This window comes from Notamacropus eugenii, chromosome 2, assembly GCF_028372415.1.
Source record: "Notamacropus eugenii isolate mMacEug1 chromosome 2, mMacEug1.pri_v2, whole genome shotgun sequence".
Taxonomy (NCBI): Eukaryota; Metazoa; Chordata; class Mammalia; order Diprotodontia; family Macropodidae; genus Notamacropus; species Notamacropus eugenii.
In genome coordinates this window covers 173,023,653-173,050,185 of record NC_092873.1, presented here as the reverse complement: position 1 = coordinate 173,050,185, position 26,533 = coordinate 173,023,653, and the positions used below count along the sequence as shown (strand labels likewise).

Genomic DNA, 26,533 nt, shown 5'->3' with positions numbered 1-26,533 from the left:
AGCAAAGATGTTACCCTCTCTACCATTATTCAAAATTGTTCTAGAGATTCCAACTATAGCAATAAGACAAGATAAATAAATCAGCTTTTTAAAAAAGGTATAAACATAGATAAAGAGGAAACAAAACTATTCTAGTTTCCAAAAGACCTAATGGTATACTAAGAATACCCCAGAGGATTAACACAGGAAGGGAGAAGACAAATAGCTATAGGCAATTTGCAGGACATAAAATTAAAACACAAAAAATCATCAGCATTTTAATATAATGTTAATGCAAAATAGGAAAAAACAATAATAAAAGAAATTTCATTCAAAATAACTATAGAATGAGTAAAATATCTGGGAAATAAGCTAACAAGACATGCACCAGGTTTATAAAATATTAATACAAAACAATCTTAGTAAGGGACATACATAATTGGAGAAGTATTAACTGCATATGCAAGGGCCATACCAAGAGAGTGAAATAGCAATAATAACTAAATTCATTGCCTATTTAATGTTTTATATATCAAATTACTGGGAGGATATGCTTTAGAACTAGATCAAATAATAAGAAATTTCATGTGGAAGGGCAGAAGGTTCAGAATCTTAAAGAAAAATTTTTAAAAAGTATAAAAGGGGCCTTTCATTACCATACATTAAACTATTCTTTTTAAAAATACTTAATTAACTTATTTATTTTCAGTTTTCAACAATCACTTCTATAAGCTTTAAATTTTTCCTCCTCCCTCCCTGTTCCCTCCCTGACATGGCATGCAGTCTTATATAGGTTCTACACATACATTCTTATTGAACACATTTTCACATTAGTCATGTTGCATAGACAAATTAAAACAAATGGGAGAAACCATGAGGAAAAACCAAAACAAACCAAAACAAAACATAGCACAAGAGAAAATAGTCTGATTCATTCTGTGTTCTGATTCTACAGTTCTTTCTCTGGATGTGGATGGCATTTTGCCTGGAGTCCTTTGGGAATGTTTTAGGTCCTTGTGTTGCTATGAAGGGCTAAGTCTATCAGAAATAGTCCTATTAAACTATTCTTTAAAAATATTTGGCACTGGTTAAAAATTTTGAGAAGCAGATAAGTGTAACATCAGATAAATACAAAGGCTAATTTAGAAGAAATATTCAAATGCTTTATAAATGCAAGAACATATGTTATTGGAAAGAAGACTCTTTTTTTGACAATAAAAGCTAGGAAAACTGGAAATTATTTTGCCAGAAATCATATATCACAATAAGCTCAAAATGAGTATGTAGCCTGAATATAAAAGTCATATCATTTAAAAAATAAACAATTTTGATGGTATAAAGTTTAAAAAGCTTTGTCACAAATAGAATCAGTGAAAATAGAATTAGATGAGAAATGATGGAGTAGAAAAAATTCTATCAATTATGAATGATACAAGATGAATATCCAAAATATACAGGAATTTCACAAAAATAAGAGACATTATCAAAAGGTAAATGATCAAAGGATATGTGAAATTTTCAAAAGATTTGCATACTACAAATGACTGTGTGAAAACATACTCCAAAACAACTGAGTTTTCATTTAATTCATATATATTGCACAGATGAAAAAATGGGGAAATATCAATGTTGGAGATGCTGTGGAAAGAAAAGCACTCTCAGAAACTACTGTTAGAGATGAAAAGTAGTGTAGCAATTTTGGATTTCAATTTCAAATTACCCAAGAAAAATAGATAAACTGTTCATACTCTTCTACCAACAATCCCACTACTGGGTATATAGGCTAAGGAAGGTGAAGACAGAAACAAAGGTCCAATATATTCCCAAATATCCAAAGCAGCACTCATTGTGGCAAAAGAAGATAAAAACAAAGTCAATGTCCATCAGTTAGGGAATGACTTTAAAATATGGCACATTAATCTAATGTAACATTACTGTGTTATAAGAAGTGATGAGTGTGGGGAACTTGTATGATTTGTATGAGCTTACGTAGATTGAAATAAGTAGGACCAAGAGATAAATATATACAATGACCTCAATAATGTAAATGAAATACAGGTCACTAAAAGGAAGTTGAACTGTAATGGAAAAAAATCAAAGAAATTCTGAAATTTCCTACCTCATAACAGAGAAGTAGGGGATTGTAAGTTCAGACTATTGTATATATTGTCAAACAAGTTTTTCATTTTGGATATTTTTATTAAGTTGTTTTTGTTGTTTGGCATGAAGGAAGTTTCAGAATAGGGTTAATGGGAAATGACCAATATAAAGGCATAAGGCATCAGTAAAATATTTTTTAAAAAGTTGCAACAAGGCAAGGCAACAGCATTTATTGTCAACTTAATATGTGCTAGACAGTGTGCTAAGTGTTAGAGATACAAATACAAGCAAAAAGGAAGACAATCTCTGCTCTCAAGGAGCTTACATTCCAATGGAGAAAGATAATTCACAAAAGGTAACTGAAAAGTTAGGGTGTTACTTCAATTTGCATCAGTTCACATAGGTCTTCTAATGCTTCTCTGTAGCTATCATATGCTTTGTTTCTTATACCACAATAATATTCCATTATATTAATGAACCATGATTTGTTTATCCTTCTATTAATTAGCATCTACTTTGTTTTCAGTTTTTTGCTATGACAAAAAGTGTAGCTATAACTATTTTGATGTATTTGGGACTTTTCTTTTTATCATTTATCTCTTTAGGATATATTCCTACCGGTGGAACTTCTGGGTCAAATGGTACAGACATTTTCATCACCTTCTTCACATAATGCCAGGCTGTATTCCAAAAAGTTTGGTGAAATTTGCTTTTTATTCTAGAAGCAAGAAGTAATCATGAGAATAATTATTTAAGTACAATAACAGCCAACATTTATGTACAAATTTCAGGTTTCCTAAGTGCTTATACATCAGCTTAATTGATGCTCCCAGAAACCCCATAAAGTAGGTAGTATATGTATTATTATTCTCATTTTATGGATGAGGAAATTAAAGCTCAGAGAGATATAAATGATTTGCCAAGATCAAAGGATGGTAAGTGGCACAGCTGAGATTCAAGTCTAAAGCTTTTGAGTCTAAGTCCTATGCTTCCCCCCTCCACTATAGCTGCTTTTTAATAGCAACCTATACAAAATATAAATAATGAAATATGGGAAAAGACTCTATTATAAAACAGATTAGGTTGAAATCTCATGCAGAAGTTCCTAAAGTAGATGATGCCACTCCATTGGAGGCACTTGAATGATCCAGAGGGGTAGTAGTAGCCTTGGGTGCTATTGGGGGGTGCTCAATAAAAATAAGGGGGCAGTAGAAGCATAAGGAAAGAAGAAAAGAGAAGAAAAATTTGAAAAAAAACCATTTGCATGTTTCATCTATTATGTAACAGGATTAAAGTCTTAATGATTATGTTATTTTCCAAATAAACACACAAAATGCAAGTTATAACTGATCAGTAGTCAAGTCCACTGATAGGTCTGAACAAGCAAGTGTTGGCAGGTGAGTGTCAGAAAGTCCAGCACGTATCAGCAGAAATATGTGCATGTAATGACCTGTATCTAATACAAGATTTTATGGTTACATGATGCAATATTGTGCTATCAAAATTTCAGTGCAGGAAAATGCCCCACAAATTTACAATAAATTGTTAAATTTAAGATGCATTATTTTAAAATAAAAATGATGCAAATTTCAAAAAAAAAACATTAAAGGGTTAAAGAAGGTAGAATCCCAGGGGAGCACTGAGTAATTTTTGTTTTTGAAAAGGGAATGGATGATAGGCCAAATAAGTTTGCTAACCTCTGCTCTAGAGCCTAATTGCAGTTGTGAAAAAATTGTCTACTCTTCTGGTGACAAAGTAAGGTCTTGCATATATGTTATGTTAAGAAAAAAAAATCTTACTGTTAGTGAATATTACCAGTTTAATAAAAATCTGAAAACATTTTTGATCCTTGATCTTCAAATATTTTCTTTATTACAGATGCTCAAAAAGTCTACACATATTTGTAAACTATTCTGTAAGTATAATCAAAAGTATTTCTATGAAATCTACAAAAAAATTCTTCTAGCCCTCTTTTAGATCTCAAGGAACAGAAATATAGCCACACCAGATGTAATTATAGGGTTGGAGACCCTCTGATCAAACAAGAGGGTTTATAAATACTATACAGATCACTGGCAGAAAAATCATTCACACACACACACACACACATACACACACAAATACACAAATGCAATGATATATGTCCTTTCAGCTCCCCTGTACCCTTGGGTCCTACTCTTGTTCTGTTTCTATGAAACTGAACATGTAATTGCATTCCAAGAAATCAGCTCATTTCTAGACTTTGGGTCCATTTTAATAGTTCTATGGTCTTATTTTGGAGTAGTTTAAGGCAGCAGTGTCACACTCAAGTAAAAATTGGGCCACTGAAACATATATAAGGATTTCTATGGGCCTCATGTTTACTTAGAAAGCCACATATTAAAATTATTTATATTTTATTATATTTGTTAAATATTTTCCAATAACATTTGAATCTGGTTCTGGTGGACTCAGAAGTGTTGTGGGCCACATTTGGTGAACAGGCTGTATGTTTGACACCTCAGATTTAAAGAAATTTTACAAATGACTTAGGCTAAGATAGACTGACCCCAGGTACCCTTGATTTCACCAATCCTGAATAGGTGAGAAAAAAAGGAAGCATAGGATTGGTAGAATTTCTTTATTTTTAGAGAGGATGCACTCATGAATTGATCTGTCATTCTAAATGTTTCTTTCTACATATCCCTTCTTCCCTTTGGGAGAAAAAGTGCAGCTTAACCATCTTACATCAGTTGGAACATAGAGAAAAAAGAAAATTATGCTGGCACTTTGGAAAATGAAATTATAGTTCTACTGTCTTATTACTTGTGACTTTGGGTAAATTACTTGACCTCTGTGATCCTCAGGATCCTTATCTTTAAAATAATATAAGATGATTTCTATGGACACTGCTTGTTTGGATGCCAAAAATAGAAGTCATTTCACATACACACAGGAAAAATGCTCAGTGCTATCTATCATTTTCTGTAAGATCATGCTAGAATTTTTGGTTCCAGTGTTAGTATTATTACTTCCTGAGAAAACCTAAAGAGAATTTTTGGCTCCAGTGTTAGTATTATTACTTACTAAGAAAACCTGAAGAGAAACCAGGGCATATGTAAATTTGCAGCAGGAGAACCTTCTACACAGCTAAGATTTTCAGTTCTACACATTGACTTGTAGTCCCAGAATGCTGTTGCTTAATGACCCAATGATTGATGAAGAAGTAGAAAAATAATTAGGAAGGTCAGAAAAACTAAAACATATAATGGTATCAATATATTATTGAACTCTAGAGCAAATTGGTCTACTAATCAGAAGCAGTACCCTAACTTTTAGAATCAGACTTCAAGCTGTATGGGACCTCAGAAGCTAGATATGCAGCTTGGTGGTGCAGAAGATAAAACTACTTCAGATACTGCATATCATCTACCCCAAGGGGAGATGCTGAAATGAGATAACAGATGTAATGTGTTTTGCAAACCTTAAAACATTACATAAATGCTAGCTCTTATTATTCCACTCTTACTTGAAGTCTGAATCTACTAGCTCATATCTCCAATGAGTGGCATACAGTTTTTGCTTGAGCATCTCCAATGGCAGAGAACTCACTACTTTCTGATACTGTGAGATTTGACCTGATGGTTTCCAGTTAGGAAGATTTCTTTATTGCTCTGTTGAAATTATATGGGCAGCTAAATAATGCAGTAGATAGAGTGCCAGTTATGGAGTCAGGATGACCTGAGTTCAAATCCACCCTCATACTTACTAGGTTTGTGACTGTAGACAAGTCACTTAACCCTGTTTTCTTCAGTTCCTCATCTATGAAATCAGAAAGAAACGACAAACCACTCCAGTATCTTTGCAAAGAAAACCCCAAATTCAGTCATGGGGGAGTTGGATGACTCAACAACAAATCATTTATTTCTCCATCTATAGCTTTGTTTTGTGTTGCTTTCTTATTTGTAAAGCATTTCTGTTTTCCTACAAATGCTTTAAGCCCTTCAGGACCTAGTAGTAACTCCCACAATTTTTCATGAAATCTTTCACAATTAAACTTTTTAAAGCATATCCATATTACACAATTCAGCAAATATACTTACTAAAAAACCCAGGAGTGATAAAAGGAAGTAACATGAAGAGTACTTGGGTGAAGATCAGTGAAGACCTGCTGGGGATGGAAGCTCAATTCCAGGTGGACAGTCTTGGGCGGGTAAAGGTGGGAACTTCTAAATCTTAGAGTTCTCACGAGACCCCCCAGGAAACGACTGGGAATCGAGGTGAACCGAGCTATCTCGTGTATTTCCGCCTCTTCCCGTGAGAAACGTGATGGGAGAGAGCTCTCCCCGCCCTCGAGATTGTCCTGGATCTGGGCACACTATTGTTATCTAACAGCACGGTATTCAGATGCAAACTATGCTGCTGGAGAGTTTAAGTAGGATCAGGAAAGCCTGAAAGTTCTCTTGGGCGGAGGGGCGCGGAGCGGACAGGACAACAAGGCTCCGCTTTTCCTCTCTCCTCTCTCCCCTCCCCCTCTCTCCCCACTTATACTTCTACTTCCAATCTCTTATTGTAAGATCTTTGCCTCCTTGGGAGATTCTTCACTCCCTCCTAAGGAAGAATTCCCCTGCACTTGTAACTAGACCCTGAAATAAAGCTCAACCCTTGTTCGACTCTGGAACGTCCTTTCTCTCATACGAGCATCCAGTTTGGCCAACCAAAGACCTCCGATAGAGGTAAGGGAAGACTCGGGTAGCCCTCAGGCCTCTAGGCCTGGCAAAGACCAACACAAGCAATTGTCATAAGAGTGTATTATGGACCAACTAGACAGAAAGAAGTAATAGAGAAGGCATTTGGAAAAGAGATCACAAGTCTGGCATGGGATTATGTATAGTAGTGATAAGGGAATTAAATTATCTGGATAGCTATTGGAACTCTATGCTCAAAGTATAATTCATTGGCTTTCCTAAAAGACAATTCACCCTTCAGAAGATGGAATAATCAATGATTGGACCTCTTCTATCTGATTCTTACCAACAAGAAGGAACTGATTGCTGAGTTGTAAGCAATAGGAAGCCCAGGGAAAAACGATTGCCCCATCTTAAAAACAACAGGAATATTTGAGACATACCTAGATTTTGGGAAAGCAGAGATAAAGGGGTTCATAGAAAGGACAAACAGAATCCAGTAGAGTAAAATTTCATGGGGGAAATTGACACAGGAAGGTGTTCTCAAGAATGAAATTTTAAAGACAGAGAAAAATAGTCTAATGAGGAGGAAAAAAAGGGGAGTTGTCTAAAGACATAATGAAGATACAGCAGGAGCTCAACCAACTTAGATTTTTATAACAATTTATTTTTTCCTAATTACGTGTACAAATAATTTTTAACATTAATTTTTTTAACATTTTGAGTTCTAAATTCTCTCTTTTCCTTCTTCCACTTCCCCCTCCCTGAGACAGAAAGCAGTTAGATGTTGATTATACATATATAATCATGAAAAACATATTTCCATACTATTCATGTTGTAAAAAAAAAGACAGACCAAAAACAATAAAAAAAAAATAAAGTGAAAAATAGTATGTTTCAATCTGCATTCAAACTCCATCCGTTCTTTCTCTGGAGGTGGATAGCATTTTCATCCTAAGATCTTTGGAATTGTCTTAGATCATTGTATTGCTAAGAATAGCTGTCGCTTATAATTGATCATCTTACAATATTGTTGTTACTATGTACAATGTTCTCCTGGTTCTGCTCATTTCACTTTGCATCAGCTCATGCAAATCTTTCTAGGTTTTTCTGAAATCATCCTGCTTATCATTTCTTATAGCACAGTATTCCATTATAATTATATGCTACAACTTGTTTAGCCAGTCCCCAAGTGATGGACATCCTTTCAATTTCCAATTCTTAGCCATCACAAAAAGAACTGCCAAAACTATTTTTGTATAAATAGAGCCTTTTCCGTTAAAAAATTTCTCTCTCTCTCTCTTTTTTTTTTTACCACCTAGTAGTGGTATTTCTGGACCAAAGCCAACTAGATTTTAAGACTCAAGATGGAAGGAGTCAAGGGGAGTTGCCTAAAGAGATCAATGAAGATCTATAGATTCAATCTAGATTATTGTGTTTTGGAATGGTATTGATGAGCAGGACACTGAAGAATCTTGAGATCATGCCATATGAGTATCTGTCAAAGGAACTGGGTATATTTAGCCTGGAGAAGAGAGGGCTTGTTTGGGGAGGTGGGTGGAAAGGAGAACTGTTTTCAAGTATTTGAAAGGATTTCATGTGGAATAGAGGATAGGCTTGTTCTTCCTTGCTCTATGGAGGGATTCTTTTTTTTGGGGTAATGGACTCCATTAACCAACTTAGATTTTTAAAAGACATATCAAGATGTGAGCAAGGACAGGTAGTGGAACATGAATACAAAATATTGCATGATCTTGTAAGAATAGTGCTGGGAATGCCAAAACCAAGAATGAGTTAAAGTTGGAGAGAAAATCCAAGGTCAACAAAAATAGTACTGTTAGCTATACTGAGTGAAAAGGAAGGAACAAAGAAGAAATAGGACTGCTGCTTGGGGTGGAAGACATGACAGCTGACGTCAGAATGAAGGCAGAGGTGCTTATTACTTATTTTGCTAGTTTTCTCTACAAAGGAGAATAATCTTTACACAGGAAAGGTCAAAAATAAAATAACTAACAAAGAGCTGAAAAATGAAGCTAAATAAGGACATTGTAAGAGAGTAGCTGTGTTTGATAAAAGTAAGTCATTGGGTCCAGGTGAACTACAACCTTAAGTACTGAAAGAATTCACTGAAAATGTGATTAAAGATTAGCAAACACCTAGAAAAGAAAGGAGGGATCACAGAGAGTCCAGCAAGATTTCATCAGGGATAATTCATGCCTGATTAACCTTATTCCCTTTTCAGACAGGGTTTTGGATTATACAAAAGGAATGATATATTTTACCTAGATTTTAGCAAAGCATTTGACAAAGATTTTCCTCCTGAGGATGAGATATAGAGATGTGAACTAGAAAAAATACAGTTAGATAGATACCAAACATTTTAATGGCTGGACTCAAATAATAAGCATTAATGGTTAATGAAGCATTACTTGCCAGGAGCTCTCAGAGAGAATGCTTAAGGGATTTGTACTTGGCTCTGTGCCATTTAATGTATTTATCAATAACTGGGGAAAGACATAGAAAGTATGCTTATCAAATTTCCAGAGGACACAAAGCTAGGAGAGAGAGTTTTGGAGGGCAGTCGGGAACACCACCAACAAAAATTGACAGACTTGAACAATGGACTGAATTGAACAAGATTAAATTTAATAGGGATAAAAATGTGTTTGAAAAATCAACTTCACTAGAATGAGATGTGGGAAGATTTGGCTAGACAGCAAATAAAAAAATGTCTGACTATTTTAGTGGACTACTGGCTCTATAGGAGTCAATAATGTGATATGGTAGCCACAACTGCTAAAAGGATCAAATGTTTGTTAAATATAAACTTGTACTATAGTTAGAGAGGCATAGCATTCAAGACTAGGGAGCTGATAGTCTCTTTGTATCCTACACTGGGTAGACCATATCTAGAGTGTTGAGTTCAGTTCTGAGAGCAACATTTTTGAAATGGTGTTGATGCACTGGATGCTAAAGAATCTAGAGATCATGCCATATGATAAACTGTCAAAGGAACTGGGAATATTTAGCTTGGAGCTGAGAGGGCTTGGTTGGGGCGTGGAGAGAGGGAAATGACAGCTGTTTAAAAATATTTGAAAGGCTTTCATGTAGAAGAGAGGGGTAGACTTGCTCTGCTTTGCCTTAGGGAGAGATTTCTTTAATCTTTTTTGTTAACATGGACTACTTTGGCAATCTGGTGAAACCTATGGACTCTTCAGGATAATGTTTTTAAATGCATAAAGCAAAAACAAGAAATAAATTACTTTGAAATACAATTATCAAAATATTTTTCAAAAAATTCATAAATGGCAGGTAAAGCCCTGCCCTCTAAAGTAGAACTAAGAGAGACAGGCAGAAATTGTAAAGAGGCAAATTTATCCTCAATGTGAGGAAAAAAAATTCCCAATTGAAATCCAGTCTCAGAAACTTATTAGCTGCGTGACCCAGAGTAAATTATTTAACCTCTATTTGCCTCAGTTTCCTCATCTGTAAAATGAGAAGGACAATAACAGCACCTACCTCATATTGTTGTGAGTACCAAATAAGATAATACTTGTAGTTCCTGGCACATATAGTAAGTGCTATATAAATGCAAGTTATTGTTGTTTTGGTAACCAATAGAGCTGTCCTAAAGTAGAATGGACTATTTCAGGAACTAGTGGGTTCCTCCTCAGTGTATATCTTCAGGTAAAATACTAGATGCTTACTTGTCAGGTATGAAGGTAAAGTGGATCCTTATTTAAATGTGGGCTGGACTAGAAGGCCTATTGGGTGCTCTTTATGTAATTTTGTACAAGTAAATTATGAGCGTGGGAGATAGGACCTGAAAATAATAATCACATTCTGATTGAAGTACTATCTTTTAAAACAGACGTATGAATAAGGATCATAGGCATCATCATGAGTAATATTACCTTTCAATACAAAAGATAATGAGCTAGGTCCTCTTCTAAAATCAGTCCCTTCTCCCCATTACTTGGGTAAATCACTACAGTTCTTTGGAACTTCCATTTCCTCATGTATACATTGAACATGTTGTTTTGGATAAACTCTAAGGTTTCTTCTGATTCTCGCTATCTGTGATTGTGTGCTATTCAAGTACTATTCGTATAGAAAGTGCAAACAAAGAAAATGAGACACAAAAAAGTCAATTTACTTCTCAGTAACTATTATGAGGAAAGGCCCAGTGTAAAGTAAGTAAAGAAATGAGCTAAATGAAAAAAAATTCTCCATGCTTTGTCTCTTATGTGATAAAGGAGAATTAAAAGAGATGGCAAATCAGGTTAACATGTGTTATTAATGTTAAGGAATTATATTGCTCATACATTTTTTTAAAGGGAGATGGTGAATATCCCAATGAACTTCTCCAGTTTCATCTCTGGTTAGATTAACTAAATAAAATAATATTTATCAACAATTAGACAAGGCTGCACATATTTAGTAACTCCACTGGAATGGAATGCAAAGGAGAGAACAGTAATAAAATTAGAAGATAGAAAGCTATTGGCAGACTACACATTGGTAGATAATATTATGAATAGGAACCTGCAATTGGGCCTCTCAGAATAAAGAAATTACATCTTCACTGGTATAAGCTGTTGAAGTAGAGGGGTGGGGAACCTGTGGCTACAAAGACACAAGTGGAATTCTAGGTCTTTGGGTGTGGCCTTTTGACTGAATCCAAGTTTTACAGAACAAATACTATTAATAAGGGGATTTGTTCTGTGAAGTTTGGATTCAGTCAAAGGGTCTCACTTGAGGGCCTAGAGGATCCTGTAGGTTCTCCACCTCTGCAGTACAATGAACAAAATCTCCAATGACCTAGGGCAAATGTCTCTAGGCTTACTTTCTTATCTGTGAAAGAAAAGGTTTAGGCTGAGTTATCTCTAGGCAGTCCAGTGGATGGAGTATTGGGCTTGGACCTAGGAAGATCAGAATTCAAATATTGCTTGAGATATTTACTAGCTATCTGATCCTGTGTTAGATAAAATGGGCATAATAATAGCACCTACCTCAAAGGGTTATTGTGAGGATCAAATGAGACAACAAATATAAAGTGTTTTGTAAATCTTAGAGCCTGGTATAAATCCTAACCATTACAAGTTTCCTAATCTTTGACTCCTAGGATCACAATACAAAGTGGCAAGTCCTCAAAGAGATGGGAACCCGATCATCTTGTTTCCAGTGAAACTGTACGCTGGCCAAGAAGCAACAGTTAGAATAGAACATGGAACAATTGATTGGTTTAAGATTGGAAAAGGACTACAACAAGCTGTATATTGTCAACTTATTTATTTAACTTATTATATACAGAGCACATCATATGAAATGCCAGGCTGGATGAATCAAAAGCCGTAATTAAAGTTGCCAGGGGAAATATCAACAATCTCAGATATGTAGATGATATCACTCTAGATGGGAGAAAGTGAAGAAGAATTAAGAAGTCTCTTGATGAGGGTGAAAAAGGAGAGTATAAAAGCTGACTTGAAGCTCATCAAAAAAACTAAGATCTTGACAACAGGTCTCAATACTTCCTGGCAAATAGAGGAAGAATAAATGGAAACAGGGTCAGATTTTATATTTTTGGACTCACACATCACTGCAGATGGCAACTGCAGCCATGAATTGAAACATGCTCTTTGAAAGGAAAGCTATGGCAAATCTGGACAGCATACTAAAAAAGCAGGAATATCACCTAGCTGACAAAGGTCAAAGTCAATAGTCAAAGCTATGGCTTTTCCAGTATGGCTGTGAGAATTGGATTATAAGGAAAGCTGAATGTCATAGAATTGATGCTTTCAAATTGTGGTGCTGGAGAAGACTTTTGAGAGTCCTTTGGACAGCAAGGAGATCAAATCAGTCAGTACTTGAAGAAATTAATTGAGACCGTTCACTGAAAGGTAAAATAATGAAGCTGAAGCTTAAATACTTTGGCCACATAATAAGCAGATGAGATTCACTGGAAAAAATCCTGATGTTGGGACTTCTTCTCTGAGAGAAGAATGGACAATACAACAACATGCTTCATATATATTATTTTATCCTCAAATGATGTTCATACAACATTGTGAGGTAGGCAACGAAAATATCTTTCAGAGAGAAATAGTTAGCAAATCATTTTACAAATGGAAAAACAGGCTCAGAGAGATTAAGTGAATTGTCGAAGGGTACATGGCTAGTAAATAGCAAAGTTTGGGGGTCTCCTGACTTCAAATACAATGTTCTTCCTATCATGCTTTACTGCCTTGGTTCTCCCTCAGCATCCCAGAACAAAACTAGCTTCATCTCTTCCTTCTTTTTCCTCCAGAAGTGCTCAATTCAGTGAGTTATCGCAAGAAAACAGAATAGTCTCATGTGGATAGCAACAATGATTAGAACGGCAGAAACAGTAGCAAAGAGAAACAAAAGGGTGGAAATTTTGTGCATGGGAATCACATTGTACTATGTCTTGAGAAAATGTTCCTTTTACATAATAGCTATGCAGATAAGCAAACTTGCCTAATGTCACATAGATGTATAGGAGCAGTACCAGGAGGTTGATTCTATATCCTTGGACTCCACCTTCAGCCCATTCTTTCCATAGACTAAACCACACTGCTTCCGTTTATAAATGTTTGTTGAATTAAACCTCTTTTTTTTTTTTTTTTTTTTACCTCTTGACTTATGATTTCATCACTGGATAGACTTTGAGAGCTTGGATTGCTTGAGAGGTTAACAGCCTTGCTCATAGCTCACAAAGCCATAGGCAAAGAGCTAGAAGAGTGCTTAGAAGGCAGGCAGGTTAAACAAAGGGGCAGCTAGGTGGCACCATGGATTAGATTGCTGGAACTCAGGAAAACCTAAGCTCAACTCCAGCCTCAGACAACAGCTATGTGACCCTAGGCAAGTCACTTAATGTCTACCTTCTTTCACTTCGCTCATCTGCAAAATGGGGCCTACCCCTAGAGTTACAGTGAGGACAAATGTTATACTATTTGCAAAGTGCTTTTGCAAACCTTAAAACATTATATAAACACTAGCTGTTACTATATTGAATGTGTTAAGAGGCAGAGTTTGGGCTCTGGTATTCCTGATTCAATTCAATCAGAAAGGGAGTCATTGAATCCCTTCCTTGGTGAATTGAATATGACAATTGTGCTCCTTGTGCGTTGTCTAAGGTAGACCCTGAGCCCTTACTATGACACAATGTGATCTGAACTAATCATGAAAGAAAGTATCCATAAGATGGGATTAAGAAAAAGTTCACGTTTATACAAAGTAACAATAAAAACTGTCTCTCATGGCACACCTCCAGTCCTCCCTCCGCCCATGTTGCACTCTAGGGAGCTGTCTCTTTTGCCCACCTCTAGTTCTGGCTGTAGCAGCAGTAAATGCAGTGAGTGATTTAAAAAAATGGCTCTCCGCTTCCCCCCCACCCCGGAAATTCTTTGGGGAGGGGTCGGCTGTGAATTAGTCAGTGGCTAAGGCAGTGAGGGAGCGAAAGGTGAGGGAAACCCTTGGTGAATCGGGTTCTTAATCCTGAAATCCAGGTAGGAGATAAGCATTGCCAGGTGACAGCTTTCCAGAGGAGAGTGCTGCAACCTCGCAGTCTAAGGACTTGGAGGCCTGGATCGCTTCTGTCCTCCTGAGCCAAGTGGCCCCTCTGGAACCAACTCCTACCGGGGTTAGGGGAGGGGGCCCGCGGGGAGAGGTCAGCCTCGAGGCCCTGGCGCTGACCCAGGACCTCTTTAACACCTGGCCCCTGCGAGCACCGCTCTCCTGGTCGGTGAAGGCGCCGGTTTTCTAGGGACGCTAAGTTACCTTCCTCAAAAGCCTGGCTCTGGTAAGCCTAGGAGAGGAGGAAGGGGCGGGTGAGGGAAGAGGAGGAGGGGGCCGAGGGGGAAGGCGAGCCCCGGAGCCATGTGCAGCAGGCCGGCCTGGGGACCCGACATCCACAGGGCGTTCCGGGGAGTCGGGGGAGGTGCTGGCCCGGGCCCCGGGGCTTCTGGAGCAGGCTGGGCTCGCAGGCTGGGGCGGCGCCACGTGCCCGCTCCTGGAATCTGCCCGTCCTCGGCCCCCACCCCGCCCTCCTCTCTGCCTCGCTCCTCCCGCAGCGCTCGGGCTGCAGCCGCAGCGGCGAACGCTCGGAGCCTCCCCAGCCTGCGCCGGGGTGGCGGCCAAGCCGGGTGGTTGGAGGTGGCGGGCAGGGAGGGAGCCTCCGGCTTCCCAAGTGGAGGTAGCCTGGGACGTGGGCCTCGAGGTGTCGGGGCAGAGCTCGCTCCCCCCAGAAAGGTGTGCCCAGGACACGCAGCCAGAATACGCGTCTGTAACGGAGGCGACCGACGGAATCGCTGCCCGCTTCTCTTTCCAAACGGGGGACGTCTCCTTTAAGGAGGGAGCCCCGGGTTCCCCGGGGGGCCGGGGGAGGCGGACCGCCCTGTGCGCACAGAGACAGCTGCAGAAGCTGCTCGCGAGCGATGCTCCTTACTTTCTGCTCCCGCTCCCGCCGCCGCTGCCTCTTTCCCCCTCCTCCTCTTCCTCTTCCTCTCATTTCTCTTCCTTCTCCTCCTCCTCCTCCTCCACCTCCTCCAGCCTGCACGAGAGCTTTTGTTTTCCGGCGCCGAGGAGAGAGCTGCGATGTCCGGAAAGTTCCCCAGGGATGGGCTCAGGCCACGCCGTTCGGGCTCCGCAGGGATTCCCCGGGCTTTGTCCTTTGTCCGAGGTGAGGCTTTTCCCCCTTCTCTTGCAGTTATCCGCGGTGGTGGTGGTGGTGGTGGGGAGGGACCTTGCAACGGGGCTTCTGGGGGTGCGAGTGCTGAAGGGCTCTGTCCTGGGGCGTTTCTCGGAAGGCGCCTAGGTACGTGGGAGCCCGCGGCAAGCTGCAGGCTGCCTGAATTTGCAGAAGTTGGGACTAGGGGCTGAGTATTTTCGGGCACCGCGAACCTCCAGTTGCGATGGGAGACATCATTTTCTGCAGCGGAACCCCCTTCAGCAGAGGGAAGACTCCTGGCAGCAGTGGCGTTTCTAGAGGAAATGCCAGCCAGTGGACTGGATGGGCACTCATTTACCCTGAACTTGCCCCTTCTCTTATAGTCCTTTAAGTCACTAACCCTAAACCCTCCCTCCCCTTCCCCCTTCTCCAGAGTAGGAGAGATCATTAAGCAATTAGGCCTTCTTGGAAATCAGAGTACTTAGTACAATTTGGCATATGATTTCAAGTATTCAGAAGGTTGGGGAGGAGAGAACTAGAAAAGATCTAGAAACCTTTTGAACCTTAGGACAACGTCCTTGCCATCTTCGTAGTTAAATATCACAATGCTTTATTAACTGGTATCTGTTGAATTGGATGAAGAATTGGTTTGGGGAAGAAGGAGTTTGGGAAAGGCAAATAACTCAGGGGCATATAGTACCTTTTAATATTGAACTGGAGGCAGATGTATATCTGTGTCTTTCAGTGTTTCCTTAGCTAAATTCTCAAGGCAACCTTCATTTCAGATTGTTTTCTTCAGCTGATTTCCTTCCTCCTCCTCCTCCTCCTCCTCCTCCTCCTCCTCCTCCTCCTCCTCCTCCTCCTCCTCCTCCTCCTCCTCCTCCTCCTCCTCCTCCTCCTCTTCCTCCTCCTCTCTATCCTTCCCTATTTTGGAATTATCCAGTTTTGCAGAAGAAGCCTTTTTTTCTCTGGAATTCAAGCTTTTACTAAGGATAACCATAGTAGTAGAAAGAACATCCCTTCATACCAATTTTGTCCCTTATCCCCCACCCTCTCCCCTTCAGGTTATAAATGAGTACTTACTGTAAAATGTAGACTACATACTAATGCATGTTGGAAGTCCAGAAATTTCTCTAATCATGCTGCAGTGTCCAGTGAAAATGTAATAGTATGGTTTTACCCCCTTCTCTCTTTATATTTATCAGTATTTCTCCTTTATTTTATTTGGTGAATTTGCTTTTCATTCAATCTGTTTGAGAGAACCTAAACTGGGAAAACCCTATTATATCTAGGAATGATAATTAGAAGGTATTACCAAGTTTCACTCAGATGATTTTGGCGAGAATATCGCTTAGCTAAAGGTTAAGGTCTTGAAGAATCCAAAGGTGATGTGCCTCAGTATATAATGAGTTTTTAGCATAATGTGGTAGAAAAGACTTTTTGGTCTAGAAGTAAGAATTCAGGTTCACGTTTTGACACTGCTACTCACTGTGTAATCTTGTACGGATCACAACTCTTAGCTTCCCTTTCTTTTTCTGGGAGATAGAATAGATAATAGGATCTTAGATTTAGAGTTGGAAAGAACTTTTTTAAGGTCTTCTAGTCTAACCCCTTCAATTTATAGCCTGAGGAAACTAAGCTCCCAAGCTTTCTTTCAATTCCAAAAGCTTATAATTACTATAGTCCTCATCTTGCTGGGTAACTGGCTGGGTAAATTGCTTAACTTTTTTGGATCTCAGTTCCCTCATCTCTAAAATGAGGGGATAGGCAAAATTTTGTTGACATTTCTGTTTAAAAAAATGAATCAAGGCCATTTTATAAGGTGAAGAGACTGTGTAAGGTCAACCCAAGAAGGTAATGGCATATGGGATTTTTTTAAGTGTGGGGAAGAGGGTCAAAAGAATTCTTCTGGAATCTGTCTTGGTTGTGCTCTTACATCTGCAAAGGAGTATAATGTTCATGCTTGTAAAATGGATTGATAGGGAAAGTTGGAGAGAAATTCTAGTTGTAATAGGAGAATTTTTACAGACTATCAGTCCAAAATAAACTTTTAATACTTGTAAATTATATTTGGACAGCATGATCTTTTCTGATCACAATATTTTCACAATCCTTTAAAAAGTACTAGGACATCTCTCCTTTGTCCCTAAACTGAGTATCTTTAGCACCTGAAAACTTGTGATGAGCTGAAAAAGATTTGAAAACCAATTACTTAAATCAAATGCTAAAAATTTCCACTAAACTCTAGTTACCTTTTTATTTCAGAATTTCTGGACCCTGGAGAAAAACAAGGAAGCTAGTTTCATCATAATGGGTTCACAAGCTGCTTTTAACTTAGTTCCTAGGATTTTATCAGATTGGTTCTTCTGCATTGAAATTTTGGAGTTGAGTTTATTCTCTTTGATGGATTATAATAGCTGTTTAGTGAGTGCTTCTCTTTGAATGTTTTAAACGTTGTTATGAAATGTGCATTCACATTCAGTCATCACTGACAAGATCAAGTCTTACTTGCTAAGTCATATGCCTAAGGAGCCGAGCTATAGGCATTAGAAGCAGTCCCTAGTGACTATCATTTTTTTGTTGGTATAAATTCCTTTTAATTCTGTTGTATCCTTTGTTTTCAGTGCTAACTCTTAATGTGACTTGGTCAAGGGCCACAGACATGAACAGTCACTACTAAGAGATGTTTTTGCCCTCAGACTCTTAAAAAATATTGTTTCTTGTCACATTGCTGAGGCATCTCTAATTTACTTTCAAAAGTGTAGTACTCTTCATAAAATTATGTCCACCAAGGTAAGTGTTTCTTCCTAGAATAGCTCCTTAAATTTGCTGAAGATTTTTTTCCTTTTATCTTTAGCCATCAATGCCTGGGGATTTATTGGAGAGCATTCAAGTCTCCTCCCTGGGATTCAGGCTATAGATAGAGAAGTTTGAGTATTTCATTTTGGGAAACATTGTATTAGATGGTGGATTTGAAAGAAGGGCCAATAAATGGATAGCTTAAGCACAATGTATTTAAAGTCAAGTGATTCAGTGACAGACCAACAACCAACATCTCTGTCAGATGGCACATCACTGATACTTAATTGCCAAATCTGAGATACACACACACACACACACACACACACACACACACTCACATTCTCTCTCTCTCATGTATGTATATATGCATACATATATACATATGCACATGTAATACGTGTGTGTGTGTATAAAGTCAGCTGTTAGCTGAAGTAGTAATTCCTAGATTTAGAGATGGAAGGAACCTTAAGGGTCATAAAGCCTGAGCTCTTAAGTGACTTCAATTCACTGACTATTAAATGAGCATCTTTTATGTCCAAGGCACATTCTTAGCACTAGAAAAAATAAAGCATGATCATTCAGGTAATAAACAGCCGAGCTGGGATTTGAACACAGGTTCCTTAATTCTGAATCCACTAATCTTTCTGTAGTACTACCCTGACTATTTGACTACCCAGACCAGCATTTGAGGATTTTTTTTTCATTTACTAGTATGATTGCAAGACATGTGTACATATTTTCTGCAGGTGCCCTTTGTTGTCTTACAATAAAGGATTTTTTTGTTTTTTTCTGTTTATTTCCACACATATTCATTGAGTACCTATTGTGTTCCAGGTACTTAGATAGGCACAAAAGATAGAAAGACAAAGCTGAAAAAAGTCCCCACCCTCTTCTTAACTTTGGCAGAAAAACTCTTAAGAGCAATTTAGTTTGAAGCTAAATATTCATTTTAAAATTTATTCTTAGGGTTTGAGAGTGTCTGATTTTTTTTTTTTGCTCCCATATAATTATATGATTGAAAAACAAGGAATTGGTATTTTTTTTGGCTATTGAATGAAAACCATAGCATTTTAGAGATGGATGGGGTTTTGCTAGTTGACGGTTTTTTTACGTTGACATTTTCTTTTTTAGACCAGATGTGACTTTAATTTGAACTGGATTTGACTACAATGTGTAGGTACTTTTGCAACCACAAAACATGAAGAACATTCCCAGTAATTTGCAGTGTGGGCAGGCTTACATACTCTAGTGAAGGATTTGCTTCAAGCATTGAACCATGCTTGGAAAAAATAATTTTAGAAACTGATGGTTTTCTAGCAGTTTTTAGTCTCTGAATTTTATGAATTGGTTAAAATACCTATGAGTTTTTTGAAAAAGGTAAATTTATATAGCTATTGAAACTAACTTAAATCTGCCACCTCCTTCTGCTCCCTGTTGATTACTGTAAAACATATTTCTAGCCAAATGCTTTTGAGGGTTCACCTACAAAAAAACTCATTAGAAAGGAACACATCCATTAAGATAACATTCATGTTGGATCATAGATCTAGAAATTTTAGAAAACTTAGAGGTCATCTATTTTAACCCTTTCATTTTCCAACCAAGAAACTGAGGCACAGAGACTTGCCTATGGTCACATAAGTAGTAAGTGGCAGAGCTGTGATTTGAACTCCCAAATTTAGCGCTCTTTCCACGTCATACTGTTCGATGTGTCACAGAGTATACTGGACTTGCATTCAGGTTCCAGTTCTGCCATTCATTAGACATATGGCTGTAGATAGAAAGGTCACTTAAGTTTTCTGATCCTCTGTTTCCTCAGCTGTAGAATGGGAATAAAATAATACTCTATTTTCTTTTTCGCAAGACTTTTATGGGGCAAGTGATTTTAAAATTGTAACCTTTGAGCCATCATTACTGTAGGTAATTTTGCATGGTTATTAGAAGTGACAGAATTGTAAATTTGGAAGTAACCCCAGAAGACATCTAGTCTGACCTCCACCCCTTTTCAGCACTCATTTTTACAACACACTCTGTCATTATTCCTCTGCTTTACTATTTCCTGTGATAGAGAACTCACTGACAGCCTGTTCCATCATTATTAGAAAGTTCTTCATATACTGAGCCTAAATCAACCTCTTCATAAACTGCATCCATTAGTAGTAATTCTAGTATTATCACAGTGCCTGATATCATCCAAATGGAGCCCAACTGAGTTGGCTTGATAATGATAAGACTTTTGTTTCTTTGCAGAAAACCTTTATGTTTGAACTATGGTTAAAACAGACTGATTCCTAGATCTAGTCTCTGATTTTTAAATTCTATGAATAAGAGTTAATCTTTAATGTAAATTTTGGTCCCCCTCTTTTGAGCCCTAGTTTTTCATCTGAGATTCTTTGTTCCGAAAGATATAGTTTAATCATAATCTAAAAATTTTGAAAATAATGTTAAAGGAAGATTTTTTTAAAATGTAGAGGCCTGTAAGAATCTCACTATCAAAAAAAGTAGAGAAAACCTCAAACTTTAGTTGACCAAGTGATGGGATTTAAGGCTGTAAAAAAAAAAAAGAGGTAAATTCAAAACCAGAGTTTTTGTTGAAGTTAATTATTGGCCAAATTCAAGGAGCAGTTCTTAATGATTTTCATTAAGGGTCTCAAATTAGAATCACTGAGCAAGCTTTCGAGTGTTCCAGGTACTGTTTTATATTTTATAAAAGACTCAGGTTATATCCACAAGTAATTACAGATTAATTGAGAAGACAGGACATAGTCATATTCAACACGTCCTGAGGAGAGTGATTCTTTTCTTTATTGTTGAGCTCCAGATTACAAAATTTCCATAAAGTAATGCAGTCAGTTGGCTGTATTTGCAAATTTCCTACTTATAGGAGTTGAGAGAAAGATGGAATCATTATAGTTGGGGTATCTAGGGAGTGTTTTAGTCAGATTTAGTCATACTCATTGAAAAATAAGTATGTCTTAGAAGAGTGGAGAGAGCATTCCAGGTATGACATTGGCCTTTGGGGGAGAATAAGGACCTGATCGTAAAAGTCCTGTCATCTTAACATGAAGAAGGAAAGGGAGGAAATAAGCATTTCTAGAGTCCCTCCTATGTGTTACAGATATTATCTCATTTGATGCTCACAACATCCCTTCAAGGGAAGGGAATAAATATATTGTTAAAGTGTTTATCTCTTTCCTAACCCCCTCATCGCAATATTTCCAGATCCCCAGAGGCAGCTCTAAATCTAAATCCTCTAGCCATCTTTAAAAGGCTAATAGTCTTACCACTTTCCTAAAGTAATATTGTACAAATTGTGTTACGTTTTTAAATATATGAAACCACTAGAATAAGTTTCCAGTTGAGAGCATTCACTTTTAAAATAACCATTTTAAATCCATAACCTTTTTTACTTTCTTTGGCTTTCTCATGATCTTTTGCAGCTGAATACAGGTTCTGTATGTAATGTTTTCCCACATTTTTGTTCTGACTGGTATAGCAGCTCTTAAAATCAGGTTAGTAGGGGAACTTTGAACTTTCCATGGTGATAATATTATCCGTTTAATTAGTACTTTATGTTTCTATGTCTTCTCCTTATGGGAATTTTCCCAATTTCCCCAATTGTTCATAATTCCCCATTTTGCTTCAAAATTACTTTTGTATTTATTTGGTATCAATTTTGTATTTATCTGTGTGCATCTTGTTTCCTCTCAATAGAATTTAAGCTTCCCATGTACAAGACTGTTTTCATGCTGTTTTCTGTCTTCATCATTGTATCATGATGTATAGAAAGCCAGTTAGAAGAATTGGATTCATATTCCTCCTCTAACACGTACTGGCAGTGTGATCCTGGGCAAATCATTTTACCTATCCATGTTGCAGGTAACTATGATTATACCACTCTGCAGTGAAAATTCCTGTTTGTACTGGTGAAGGGAGTTTCCTATACCATTGAAATCACAGGTCCAGTTCCTATACTCTACATCTAACACAGTGCTTGGCACATAGGAGGCATTTAATAAATGTGTTTTAGATTGAATCAAATTGAACACATGACCTAGGTAGCATGGGAGTTCTCTCCATTTAGCAGGTGAGGAAATTGAGAATTAGGTTAAGTAACTTCCCAAGGTCATAGAACTAGTCAGTATTGAAGAGGGATTAAAACTCAAATCTTCTGACCATGATCTCTCCACTTACCATCCTGCTTCTTATCTATATTTTTACTGTTATTCTTATTGAAGAAACAAATCCTAATGCTTTAATGATTTGGCTAATTAAAAAAAAAATTCTCAGGGTACCTTAATATTCTTCATTTCACATGTAAACACACTGCTTTCCCCACTGCTTCACTTTCATTATTACTTATGCTTACTGGCATCTGTGTGATCATCTTAAGGAAGGAGCTGGGATACATAAATTTATAGGGAATGAATGAATTTGCATAATCTTTATTTGTTATTTTGGAGCAGTAATAAAGCCTAGAACCAAAATGATAGCTCTTTTGTACCACAAACAGAAACCGTTTCCTTGCAAATATGGTAGGTATCGTTGCAGGGGAAAAAAAAATGATTCTGGAGTCAGAGGATTTGAGTTTGAACCTTAGCTTTGTTACTGTGTAAGTCACTTAGCCTCAGTTTCCTCATCTGTAAGATAGGGGATTGGGCTAGATAATTGGTTCATGTCACTATGCCCCAAAACTTTCAATGGCTCCTTCTTGCCTGATGAATAAAGTTAAGCCTCCAGAAGATATAGCAACTGTCCCCTTCCTTGCTTCCTCTGTTGTTTATATATTAAAATATGGCATCTCCTACCGTCAACTCATTTAGACTGGCTCAGGCTTGCTGGTATTATGTATAGTCATAGTGGGTAATATATGGGAGAACAGAAGTTTTTCTTCCAGTTTTTCTTTCTTTGTAGGGCTAAATTGCTGTCTTTTTTTAAACAAAGGGAAAAAGCCCCAACAATTAGCAGGCATAGAAGGTGGCAGGGAGCTTGGTACCCAAACATCACTTTGGCAACTCTAGCAAATATATTTTTAGCCTGGACAGGGTCTGGCTGGAGATAGAGGGAAGGTGGTGCTTCAGTGAAGTAATTTGGGTATTTCATAACTGTGAACCTGAGTGCATTTTGTACAATATAAATTTTGTACAAAACTAGAGATGAGGTCAGGAGCTATACCTTCTTTGTTGCACCTTTCACTCGAACAGTACATTTCTTGACTTAACACATTCTGGTTCAGCCACACTTTCCTTCTTGCTATTAGATATGGCACTTTGTCTACTCTGTCTCTTTCACTGTGCAGGCTGTCTGTCCTTCATAACTGCAATACACTCTTCATGTATTTCCCTTTTCTTTCAATATTTTTCAAATTTTTCTTTCAAAATTCAGCTTGAATATCACCTCTTTGGTACAGTGAAAGCAGCCCTGGCTTGGTAATTAGAGGGTCTTAGTTCAGATCTCCCTTCTGATAATATCTGTGTGGCACTGGGTAAGTTGCTCAATTTTCTTGGAGCTGTTTCCTCATTTATAAAATGATGGACCCTGAGATTCCTTCCAGCTTTGGCTCTACCATCCTTCTATGTTAAGCCTTTTGAGATCCTCTCTGCTAGTTACCACCACCCCCATTCCTGCATTTATGCATTTATTTAGTTCATATTTACATTTTGCATATACATATGTGTATATACATATATGTACACATTCTATCCCTATCTAAACTTATCTCCTTTGATAGAATGTAAGTTTCTTGAAGACAAAGGCTATTTCTTATCTTTTTTCTAGTTATACAGTGCTCAGCACAGAGTTGGGAAACCCATGGCCTTGAGGCCACATATGACCCACTAGATCCTTAAACGAAACCTTTGGACTGCCTCCAAATTTTGCAGAACCCCTGGCCTAGCACATAGTGGACACTTAATACTTCATTATTGACTTATTTGTATCTTTTGTAACACCTTGCACATAAATTGTATACAGTAAGTATTTTATTCATTTGTTGAATATACACGAAGTATTTCTTTTGAGAGCAAATTCATGTCCATTGCTGGGAAGTGGAGTGTCTTCTGACCCTGTAAAGTGAAGGTGATTATGAACTAATTCTAATGGACAATGATAGTGGGTCACAATTTAGCTGCTTCAATTTTTTAGCCTGTTGCTATGTTCCTTTATCATTAAAAGACTTTAATATAAAAATGATGAAGATAGCCTATGTATTTTACATAAAACATACATGTAACATATATAATACAAACATACATACTATATATGCTATACATATACATCACACTTAATAATTTTAAATTGAAGATTGCAGTGCCAGAAACTCCCATGTTTTACTGTTCCAGAAGAAAAAAGATGCTGTCTCCCTTCGTTGTAAAATAGATGTCTGAAGTAACAAGTGGCACTTTCTGATTCTTAAAAATAGACATACATGTAAAGCATAAGTCTGAAAATAAATAGACATGTTAAGTCTAAGGATCTGTTAGGGTATGTTAAATACCATTTGTCTTATTGATCAGAATGTATGGCAGCATCATGTTGTAATGGAAAGAATGTTGATCAGGGAGGGAAAAGACAGACTCTGCCGTAAAGTAGCTGTGTGACTTTAGGCAAATAACTTAGTTTCTCAGGGCCTCAGATGGAAGATGCCCTGTCAAGATGGAAGTTAGACTAGACTGTCTTAATGAATCATTAAACTGAGTTATGTCTTTTAACTTAACAAAGTTATTGTGTGGAATTTTACCAACCTTGAAATATTTATTTAAATGAGGTGTTATTATTTTAGTGTTTTTTAATTGCCATTCTGTCCAATAATTTTACTCCCTTGGAGTCATCATGGTTTGATGGTGTTTAGTTTAAAAAACCCAAAGCATATGAGGGATCACTTCACTTCGTAATCATGATGACTCCAAGGTATTAGAATTGTTGGATAGGCTGAGGGCTAAAGAAACTAAAATAATGACTCACTTAAATAGTACTTTAAGGTTGGCAAAATACTTTCCATATAACAACCCTGTTAAGGGGGCATTATAAATATTGTTATTCCTATTTTATACATGGGGAAAATGTGAAAAGAGAAATAAAGGACAGTTAAGAAAGTATTACCTCTTAATGTAAGTAGAGTTGTATTTACTCTAGATGTTGACATTCAAGTGAATGCAGAACTACACTTGACAGGTTAATATATCAACTTTTGTGAAGAGAGATTTTTTTTTTCACATGGATAGATTACTTTTTTAGGATAATGTGTACTTTACCTCAAAATAGAATAATGACTGGGCTTGGTCTTGAAAAGGGAGCAAGAACTAAATGAACTTCTTTGGATGTAAGAGTGAGCATGAAGTAAAAAGAAACTTCAGATGCTTTTCTGGTAATTTTGTGAAGAAAATGAGATGGTTAACTTTCTATTCTCCATAGTAATAGAATGGAAACTCTTTGAGAATGAACACTTGCCTTAGTGTAACCTTGAATTATTTCCTTTGTAAAGATGCATTTTCAGTAAATGTGATTTGATCTCTAGTTTGTCTAAATTTTTGTGTTAATTAACCCTCTTAGACCCTCCTGCTCCATTGACTCCTTGTGGCATAAAGATAATGTATTCCCAGATAGTGAAGCAGAACTTTTTTCAGGCCCTACTAGCTTCAAAAGTTTTTTAAGTGGATTATTAACTAAAGATTAGTCTAGCTAAATTTGCAGAGACTTATCACCAGAAGGTTGGCCACCAGATATTTTTTGGTTTTTTGCATTGATTATTGGAGGACTTATGATCTGGGTTTGTGGATGGATTATCCACACAAGTAAAATTATGGATTTTAAAAATATTGACCTGTGCCAGTATAATCTTATGTCACTGAAGCTTATGGCTAGTCCCCAGAGCTCAGGTTACCCAATCGTTTTAGCTTCTGTCATCAAAACTTCTTTCTCTACCAAATGGTGTTATGCTTTCTGTAGCACTTGCTAATGAGGAGTGAAAATGGTCAAGAGGGGGCTTAGGAGGGAAAGGAAAAAAGATCTCTGCAAAATCTACATGCTATATATTAAGCGGCAGTATATATGTATATGCACGTATGTGTACATACATATTTGTTTCAGTTATATGTATGTCACTTTCTAGACTCAGGTTAATAAGTAAGGTGACACAGTATTTGCTTTTGAAAATAGAAAATGAAGTTTTATGTGTCAAGACATGATAGCATGGTGCTTAGACTGCTTCTTCACACTTCCTAGTTCCAATTTTAAAATCTCACTTTTCCTAGCAGGTACATTTTTCATTTTTGTCTGGTATCTCTCTGTGGCAATG

The 26,533-nt window shown here is 37.4% G+C and overlaps 1 protein-coding gene across 1 annotated transcript in view; it reads left to right on the top strand.

Annotated features, from left to right (window-relative positions):
- The first annotated feature begins 15,311 nt into the window (after positions 1 to 15,311).
- The window catches only part of GPR63 (G protein-coupled receptor 63), a 52,434-nt gene continuing 41,212 nt past the window's right edge, over positions 15,312 to 26,533 (top strand). Inside the window, exons 1-2 of the mRNA XM_072642883.1 lie at positions 15,312 to 15,447; positions 21,952 to 22,116. The gene's annotated coding sequence lies outside the window, so the exon portion shown is untranslated. The remainder of the gene's footprint in view (positions 15,448 to 21,951; positions 22,117 to 26,533) is intronic.